The sequence below is a fragment of the Cynocephalus volans genome, chromosome 17 (assembly GCF_027409185.1).
Source record: "Cynocephalus volans isolate mCynVol1 chromosome 17, mCynVol1.pri, whole genome shotgun sequence".
NCBI classification, from domain to species: Eukaryota; Metazoa; Chordata; class Mammalia; order Dermoptera; family Cynocephalidae; genus Cynocephalus; species Cynocephalus volans.
In genome coordinates this window covers 3,916,139-3,926,090 of record NC_084476.1, presented here as the reverse complement: position 1 = coordinate 3,926,090, position 9,952 = coordinate 3,916,139, and the positions used below count along the sequence as shown (strand labels likewise).

General features: G+C 56.3%; 1 non-coding gene across 1 annotated transcript; it reads right to left on the bottom strand.

Annotated features, from left to right (window-relative positions):
* Window positions 1-1,787: 1,787 nt before the first annotated feature.
* Window positions 1,788-1,913, bottom strand: LOC134366276 (U6atac minor spliceosomal RNA). Its single transcript, XR_010022267.1, has one exon. It is a non-coding gene; the product is annotated as a U6atac minor spliceosomal RNA (small nuclear RNA).
* Between the last annotated feature and the right edge of the window lie 8,039 nt (window positions 1,914-9,952).

Below are 9,952 nucleotides of genomic sequence, written 5' to 3'. Positions count from 1 at the left end.
CTGGAAATAAGCTTCCTACGATGTCCCATCCCTTCCTGGAAGCAGAGGTGCAAGCACAGTACCTGGTTGAAGGAGTAAGTTTCTACAGTAAAATGCTCAGGGTCTGGGACCCTGCCTTTGCAGCCTGTTTTGATGACAGCACAGGTTCCAGCCACATTGCTTTGTATTTAGTTCTGCTCGTTTTGGTGCTGCAGCTCCTGCAAGGGCAGGGGAGCTTGCCATGAGCACTGTGTCCCTGAATATATTTTTTCTACATTTGAATTCTCTGTTGTAGATTTATGTAAAAATACGTTCTTTTTGAAAATAAAGATTTTCATGTCCTGTAATTTTGTCCCCTAAGAATTTAAGATGCAGCTGTCCCCTTGGTGGGCAGTGTCCCCAGTGTGCCACTGTGTAATGTGTGAAAGTTCTTGAGTTTTTTTTACTATGAACGTATTTGTGCTAATTATTGACAGTGTTAATCAGGCAGGCAAATATATTAATGTATCACCTACATTTCTACTAACATTTTGGGGAATATCTTGGTGTATTCATTAAAAACTTTATTACAAAAGCTTCCAAACCTATATAGAAGTGGAGAGAGGAGTGTAACGCATGTCCCTGTCACCCTGCTACAGAAACTTACATGCTGTTTCAGATGCTCCTCCCTGGTTATTTTAGTGCAAATCCCAGACATTTTGTCATGTGAGCAATGAATACATAGTATCTCTAAGTGGTAATTCTCCAACAGCATCATTATGACACCATTTTCACACCTAAAGATTTTTAAAAAATCAAATATCTGATCAGATTTTCCCAATTGTTTTCATATCTTTAAAGAATGTGTGTGCCTATGCGCGGGCACACACGTGCGTAGACGAGTGCACGTGTGCACACATGCATATGCTTGCAACATTGCAATGCATGCATGTACACATGCAAACGTTACACAGTACACTGCACATGCACACGTGAACGTGTGGGCATGCATGCACCCTGCACACATCCACACGTATGCACGTTCACATAGCCATGCACACATACATGCGCGGTTAGCTGGTTTGTCTGAAGCCTTGTTAAATCTCCAGGCTCTCCCTCTTTCCCTTTCCATTTGCCTGTTTAAACCGAGTCATTCATCCTGCAGGCTCCATGGTCTGGATTTTGCTGAGCTTGTCTCTGTGGGGCTATTGAAGGTCTCCCTGTCTCCTGTGCGCCCTGCAGACTGGTAGTGAGAGCTGGTGGTGGGACAGACCGAGTTTCCATTTCTTATTGAGAACATGCAGCGGAGGGTGCGTGTGCACTTTCAAACAGGGGAGTCATCGATTTGATAAGCATTTTTCTAGGTCCTTCAGTGAGCCCTACAGTTACAAACTCGCAGCAATTTGTGCTCTGGGTAGACATACTGGGAAAGCACCTGATGGGCACATGAACCCCCACTTACCCTACCGCTGCCGAACCCTTGCTTCTGCTTTTCCAGGGATTTCCATTGACAGGAAACCTGCACAGGTGGGGTTCCACCTGTGTCATTTAAAGAGATGAGCTTGTGGGCTACATGTGGCACAGCCGGGGACCCCGGGAAGCACTCAGTGCGGCGGGTAAGGGAGGCCGCTGGACCAGGGATGGGTTCTGAGTAAACAGGAAGGGCCCGCTCTGCTGAGCTGCCAGGGGCAGTGGATGCTGAAGGCCCGGCAGAGCCAAGCCCACCCCGAGCAGGGCAGCGGGAACGACACGGCCACGGAGACGGAGGTGGCGGCTCCTGCGCAGGCAACGCGCACCTGGGGAGGGGACCCCTACACCGATGGGGAAAAAAAAAACGATGGTTAGATGCCACGAAGTAGGTGGCAATGCCTTAACCGTATGCGTGTTGTCAGGCCCGAGGGCCTCTTCCATCCTTGTCAAGGGGAGTGCTAACCTTCTCTCCTTTCATACAACACGCCTGTAACCGCGCCCGCGCGCTATTTAAGAGCCCGCAGACCATTCGCTTTTCAGTGATGGTGACTTTCTGTCCGCGCTCCACAGAGAACGCGCGTGGAAACGCCGAGTCCGTGGAGACACAACCACTGTGCATATCCATAGTCTTCATTGATCTGAGTGTAAAGAGGAAAAGGATCTTTTCGTCCTGCTCTAATATATTCATAAGACTAGCCAATCAGAGGCTGAGAGGAACACCCGGAAGTTCCGAGCGTCCTTCAAAGGAGCAGATTACCCCGGAAACAAAACAGGGCGGGCGTGCATTTCCTGCGGCGGCACGCCCGGCGGACGGCGGGAAGAGGCGAACACTGTCAGCGGAAGTGGAAGTGGCTGGTAACGAATCAGAGGACGGGGAGCGGAAGGGGCGCTCCACGGACTTCCGGACACGGCCCCGCGCTTGGAACTGTGGGTGCTGAGCCCTCTGGGGAGCGCAGGGCGCCGCCCTGGTGCACGCATGCGCCGCTCCTCCCGTGGACCGCGGGTTCGAATCCCCTGGCCCGGCTTCCGCTCGCGGGTCCTCGGGTTTAGGTTCAGGTGGGAGTGCGGGCGCCTGGGGGAGCCCGCGGCCGGCAGCTCGCACTCGCGCCTCCCTGCGGCCGAGGGGTCGGTTGCACAGGGCGGCGCGGACGTGCGCGAGAACACGGCGATGCGTGTACCGTGCCGGTCGCGCGTGTGCATGTGTGTGTGCGTGTGTATGCACGCGTGTGCATTTGTGTGTATGCACTCGTGTGCGTGTGTATGCGCGCATGTTCGTGTATGCGTGTGTGTATGCACGCGTGTGCACGCGTGTGCGCGCGTTGTATGCGTGTGTATGCACGCGTGTGCATGTGTGTATGCGCTCGTGTGTGTGTATGCGTGCGTGTGCGTGTGTGCATGCGCGCGTGTGCCTGTGTCCACACAGGAGCGCACGGGTGTTCGTGTGTGTGTACACAGTGCACATGCACTGATACATGCATCCACACACACGTGCAAAGCCCGCACACACGTGCACAGTGCATTCGTGCCCACGCATGTCCACGCTCATGTGCACGTGTGTGCAGGCAGGCAGCGGTGCCCATTCCAGGTGGGGGTGCGCTGTGGACTGTGAATCAACGTTCTTATTTCTGTTTGGGGTGTGTGCGTGTCCCCAGCTGTACCTGTTAAATAGAAAAAACAATTTGTTGGTTAAGGCAACTTTTTTCTCAGATTCTTCAGGTTGAGGTTAAGGCAAAGTCTTAAGTTTCTTTAACTTCCTCTCCTGGAGTCCCGGGGCCAGGGACCTTGGCCCTGAGGGGAGCTGGAGGAGTGGGTGGCGGGTGGGTCCCCGGCAGGCTCTGGTGGATGCGGCCCGCAGAAGGCCAGCCGGGCTCTGTTCGAGTCTTCTGTGGGGAAGTTTCGGGGCAGGCCGGTTAGTTACAGATAGAAAACTAACCAGGGGTGGAAGAACAGCACGCAGCCCACCCGCCAAGTTCCTGCAAAAGAAAGCAGAGCACAGGGCCTGGCCCAGAGCAGGGGGCCAAGGTGGGCAGGTGAGGAGTAGCCCGGAGTGGCATGGCGGGACAAGGGCCAGGTGACCTCAGGCAGATCTGCACTGCCCGTGCCGCTGAGGCCTGGGTGGCACCCTGGAGCTGGGACAGCGAAGGACTGGCGGCTTTGGAGCACTGTCCACCTGCCTGCACTGTCACAGCGACAGGGACCTTGTTAGTCCTAGTCAAACTCCCCTTTTCTGTTCCAGACCCAGAACTCTGCTATCTTTTACCGGAAGTGCCGTGGGCCAAATCTCCAAACCTTGACCTCATTTTTGGGGTCACAGCGAGGTTAAGAGCAGTCCCTTCATCCCTCATCTCTAGAGGGTCCTCTGGTTTCTGTCCCAGCTCCTGCCTGTGGCTTGGGGATGCAGAAGGGCAGGGGTGAGGCTGTGGAGTGGACCCTGGCACAGTGCTGAGTGCCAACTGTGTGCCAAGGCTCGGGTAGCTGCACATGACCCCCATGAGGAAGATGCCATCTGCACCCCACTTTACACCTGAAGACACAGGAGTCAGGGGTGTTGGGTGACTTAAGCTGATTACACCTGTTATGGGCAAACACTGCTGGAAGCAGCCTGTGGGGCCTGGGGTCTGTGCTCTAAGGTCACACGGGAGGCTCCGTCAGAGCTAGGCCCTGTGTCGTCTCATCCTGCCCAGCTCCAGACTGTGAGGGGCCTCGCCCTTCTTGGGCCTTCAAGTTCTTGGTCCCCGATGGGTGTGGTATAAAGGGGTGGATGGCTCCTCAGGAATTCCAGACCAGGCCTCTCAAGCTTTATTGTATCAGAACCATCGGGGTTTATTAAAATGCAGATTCCCATCTGAATCCAGGGTCTGTAGCCTGGCCCAGGAATCTGCATTCACGAACACATGGCGACCGCCATCCTGGCAGGCCATGTTTGCTTTGGGTGGAGGTTAGAAGTCTTCACCACATCCAGGGGATAGTGACATGAGATGCGGGAAGACAGCTGGAGGGTCGTGCAGAACTGGGGAGAAGCAGCTAAGCTGTCAGCTGCGGCTCCTGAGGCTGCTTCTCCTGGTGTCTCCTGCTGGGCTCCAGCTCCAGCCGACATCTCTTCCCGTGACCACCATACCCCAGGGCCGAGCCCGGCGTCCGCACTTGGGGCATCCCAGAGTTTGAGGAATAAATGCATGGGCATATCATATTATCACCCTAAAACCACGCCTTCAGCACCGATTCTGGCACCGTCTCACCTCCATCCCAGGTAGCAAGAATTGCAGCTGGGAAAGCCCTCTGGGCCAGCAGAGAGTTAGCCTTGTTCCACGTGTCTCACGCTGGGCAGGAGGAGGGACGTGGTACCTGGAGTAGCGACCTACTTAGGAGGAATTCACTCTGCCCTCCCCCCGAGTCACCAGTAATGTCGCTCACTGGGCCCTAAGTCTCGTCCCCCAAGGGCCGTCCTTGAGGGCTCCTGTATGAAATCAGGGGCTACATCCAGAGAAAGTTCCAGAAATAAGGGAAGGCAAGATTGCCTCGTCGACCTGCCCATTTTGCACACGCAGAAACTGAGGAAGGGGAGGAGCGTGTTAGAGTGTTTGGATGCGACCCAGCCCCCTACTCCCAGGTGAGGCTCCAGGCCCATGCCTTTTCCCCTCATGGCAGGGCGTGTAGCTAATATCCAGGACGCCCAGCTAAACCGGAATCTCAGATAAACAGCGAGTACTGTTTTAGAGTACGTCCCAAATATTTTATGGAACAGACTTACACTAAACCTTATTTGTTGTTTATCTGAGATTCCAATTAAACTGAGTGTCCTGTAACCCTAGTAACGGGGGAGGGAGCACTTCTGTTGTTTGCCCATGAAGCCGCATTTCCTGGTGTGCCCCAGTGACCCGCTGTTACCTAGGAATACCCTATGGAAAAAAAAGGGAAGAAACTGGGAAATTCTCTGTTAAACAAAACTGCAGAATTCCATTTTTTTTTTAAGAAAAGCCTATTGGCAGGCCACGGGGCTTGCAAAAACCAGGACTGGGTGGGGGGTGGAATGTTATTGAGTTAATCTGTCTAGGTCGGCAAAATTGAATTCTGTGTTCTTGGAAGGAAAGTAGTGCGGGGAAGAGAAAAGGGGCCCAGGGAAGAAAAGAAACAGAAGTAAGACCAAAGAGGAGAAGGAAGTCTGGGTGGTTTTAGCCCTTCCTTGGGCCTGATTTAGACCAGTCAGGGTTCACACCGGGCACCCCCTGGTGGCAGCCACCAGATATGCAGGCACAGAGCTTTGAGACTGTGGATCTGCAAACCCAGCCTCATTCCAGTCCACATCTGCTGACCTCAGAAAGCACTCAGCAGATGTGCACTGAGTGGGTGATTCCAGAAGTGGTCCAGATTACTACGAGGAGAGAACAGTGTCGGCCCTGACGACAATACTCTTATCTCGGGGCTTACGTGGCTTTGGGGGGTCTGAGCTTTCCAGAACCCTGGTGAAGTTTCTGGTCTAGATCTGGGGAAATGTTGGTGAATCAGGACTCAGGCAGCTGGAGGGAAACCTAAGGCCAATTTGGGTCCCCAAAGGTGGCTATTTTTCCTCTGCAGAACCCTTGTCACGTGATGGCCCAGGTCTGCCTACTCCTTTGCAACTCAAAGCTCTTGGCACCCGCAAGGAAGGAAGGGCCAAGGCAGAGGTGGGAACACGGGTGAAACACTTCCTCCCAGTGCCCAGCATGGCCCTGTGGGATTAGGGGTTTGGTGTTGGGATTAGAGCCATATCTTGATGGGGGAATTCCTCTTGGGGACACATCTTGCTGGCAGCATCTGCGGACTGTGAGGGGTGGGGTGGGGCAGAAATGGGGGAGCCTGGCCCCTGCCCCACCCACCTCCAACTCACAGATCTCCACCTGCCCGCCACCAGCTGGCCCCAGAGGCCTTTCCAGGATCCTGGAAGGGTCAGCTGGGAGGCGAAAGAAGCATCAGAGTCAGGGCAACATTCCCAGGGACAGTGACAAGCCCTAAGGACTCATTGCCTCTTGGAACGGAAGGCCTCCGAGACCCAGGACCCTCCTGGGGCCATCACGAGCCTTTTTGAGTGACTACTGGGGCCCAGAGGGTCAGCTTTAAGGCCACTGCTAACGACTGCCACGCGGACCAGCATCTTTGGAATCGGTGGCCTCCAGCCTGTGGGTGCCCCTGCCAGCCAGCCCCTCTCCTGCTGACTGCCCCAGGGTGGCAAGTTTCTACCTCCCTCCCCTGCCTTTGCTTTGAGGCATGGGGGGATAGGGTTACAATGTGAGGCTACTGGGGGCCCTAAGGCTTGGGCGTCCACCCCAACCAGTTGTTCCTCTTGGGGTGGGACACCTAGTAGGTGGGGGACACAGAAGACCCCCTCTCTTGGGGTGCCTTGCTGGGTGATTCCAGAAGCTTCCACCAGGGGGCAGGGTTGCACCACTCAGGGCCCGCATAGGTGGAGAAGCCAACCTGGGCTGCCCTGGGATGATCGGCCACCCGTTTCCCCTTCTCTAACCCCTGACCCCTGGGGCAGGGTGACTTTCTTAGCTCACAGACTGGCTTCTCTGTGGGCTTGGGCAAGTTTCCTGAACATTCTGTGCCTCAGTATCCCCCCTGAAGGGACTGACAACGGAGTTGTAAGGTGCCTTCCTCAGGTCTTGGCTCCCAGGGGATGCAGCAGAGGTTGGCTCTGACCGCCCCACTCTCCAGATGGAGAAACTGAGGCTCGGAGTGTTCACGGGAGGCTGAAGGTGATGCCCCAGGTGCAGGAGGCAGTGGGGTCTGGAGCCCCTGAGGCCGGGTGGGGAGGTGCCAGGTTGGTGGGGTTCCTGGCATGAGCCAACTCGCAGAAGCTGCAGGTGCGACCTGGATGCCTCTTCTGGCGCTGGTTCTTGCAGTCTGTCTTTCTGTTTTGTACACACCGTACCTGCTCACGGCAGACACTGTCAAAACCACACAGGAGAGGATTAAAATAAAAACTAGAAAGAGCCCTGATCTTCCCAACCAGCCACCTCGATGGGCACAGTCTGTATTTCTACGGACGGGATGCATCTGCGCCACTGTCTGTTTTCTGTGGCAGGTGGAGTGGAGCAGCCGTGCAGAGAGGGGCCCGGTAGGGGCTGCGGGCCGGCCTTTTTGTTCATTTCCAGGTTTCCCACAGTCTTCCCCGGCAGCGGGCGACTCTATGGCGGGGACTGATGTTCAGGGCCAGGAGCGGGGTCCACATCAGGCCTTTCTGGTGAATAACTGTGCATTCGAAGGCTCCGATGGCTTAAAGTAGGCATGTTCTAATGGCAGACATTTTCCTTCCACGTCCCCGTGTCCCGAGGCCGGCACGCTGTCCACAGTCCACGGTCAGTGCTGCTTCTTCTTTCCCCCAAGCACTGTTATAAAATCGATGCTGTGTCTCAAACTCGACGGTGTCTTAGGAGGGAGAAATTGCCATCTCTGAAACCTGCTTTATTTCCTCCAAAGCCTCTTTGGTGTCTCTGGGCAGTGTGGCGACTGCCCACCCGGGGCTCCCAGGGCCTCTGCTTCTGCAGGGAGGGCGAAGGCTGTCCAGGGGGTGAGGCCTCTTCTTAGGGGCCTCTATTAATAAAGTGACCCCTGACCCTGGACGTGCAGGAGGGAGGAGAAGGGACGTTCCCAGGGTTGGCGTTTGGCTGGAGGCCTTTCTTGCCTGACCCACCCGGCCCTGCCCCGGCCTCCACGGCCCCATGGACCGGAAGCCCTGCGTGGACCAAGCGCCGGGGCTGCTCTTCCTCTGGGATATCAATATCCCAGGACAGGCTCCCTGTGAGCGTCCTGGGGACTTGAGGGACGGAGGGACTCAGGCTTGGGCCTGTGGGACCAGGCGGGACTCAGACACAGGTCATCCCCCTCCAAGAGCTGGTTCAGGGCTGTCCCGGCAACTTCTCAGGCTGCCCTCTGTCTGGTTGTGTTTCGAGACCCACAGGCAGCCCGGCAGAAGGTCTTGCTTTATTTCTCTCTCATCCATTTGTTTCCATGGGTGTTTGTGGAGGTGGGCTGGGGGCACACAGGGAATGACTCCTCGCCACCTGCCAGAAGCCCCGCCCGAGGCTGGAGAGGCGGGAAGGACGTGGTCCAGGGCGGTGGACTGAGATTGTGTGTCCAGCTCATCCGCACAGACCCACGTGCAGTTCTCTGGGCGAGGTCCTCGGGTTCCAGGAGGGGGACAGACAATTGAACAAGCCATGGTAAGGATGACGAGGACAAGAGGTGGGCGCTGCCATTGCCCACGTCCAGCAGGAGAAACCCAGGCCCGGATGGGCAAACTGCTGGCCTAAGGCCACACAGCCAGCAACAGGCGATGCTGGCATTAATCCATGTGCACCAGAGCAGAGCCCCTGCTTTTGAGAACTTTGCCATAACCTGAGTGCAGAGTTTTGGGCAGAAGCAGGGACACAGGCCTTGGGGCTGGGTGGTCCCACCAGGAAGGGCTGCCTGGTCAGAGAGGCCTGAGCGGGGTGGAGGCCGTGGAGAAGGGGTCTACCTGGCGGGTGAGGGCTGGGGCCTGCACAGTGAGGCCATGGCGTGGAGGAGCCGTGCTCCAGGCAGGGGCACAGCCTTGGCGAAGGCAGCCTGCTGGCCAAAGGGAGGCCTGCTGGGGGGTCTGTCAAAGCGCAGGGGAATGGGGCTGGAGAAGTAGGTGAAACCATCCTGGGATTGCCCCCAAGAGCTGACACAGCACTGAAGAATTGGCCAACCTTGTTGTCCCCCTAGGCGCCACCTCACTGCCCAGAGTGGAGGCCACCTCAGTGGCTGGGTGGCTCGGCACAGCCCCAATGCATGCTGGCGTGGAGGCGCTGCCATTTCTCCCAGCGGTGATATCCCTCTGGCCCTCGTTTCCGTCTGACAGCCTGGGCTGCGTTCCGTCAGGGGACACAGTGCCTCTTTGTGGTCCCCCTCTGGCTGGGCATTTGGGTTGATCCCAGAGGCTGCAGGGGTTCAGTCCAGGGGGTTGGGCTCTGGATCCTTCAGCTGGAGCCCGGAGAACCTCCTGCCGGAGGAAGAACCCAGCATTCCCAGCTCCATTAAAAGGACCAAAATAGCCTGCTTTGAATAATCATCATACCAGCCATGGAGCTGGCTCTCCTGCCTACCCCCCAGCAGCCCCGCGCATGCCCTGTCCATCCGCTCCACATGCTTGGGAACTGGGGGACTCAGGAAATGGTGGAGCATTTACAAATCCTTTCTGTAGGGTGCCAAAGCTCTCCCTTAGAGATGAAGCTGGAGGCAATTTAGTTTAACAAATGCTGCTGGGCTGCCCAGGGTCTGGGACAGGAGCCTTGGGCCTCGGCCCCACCCTCACTTGCAGCCAGGCAAGCAAAGGAGCCACCTGGGGTCGAGGCAGGTGCCCAGGGCCGGCCAGCCCCTCCTGTCCCCCGCAGCGACATCTTAGAGTGTACTTATCAGCCGCGTGTGTCTCTGGGGTGTGTGACTCATCTGCTCATGTCCTCCGCCAAATTTCTGCTTAGATTTTTCTAACTCATGTTTAAGACTACTTTTTGCATTAAGG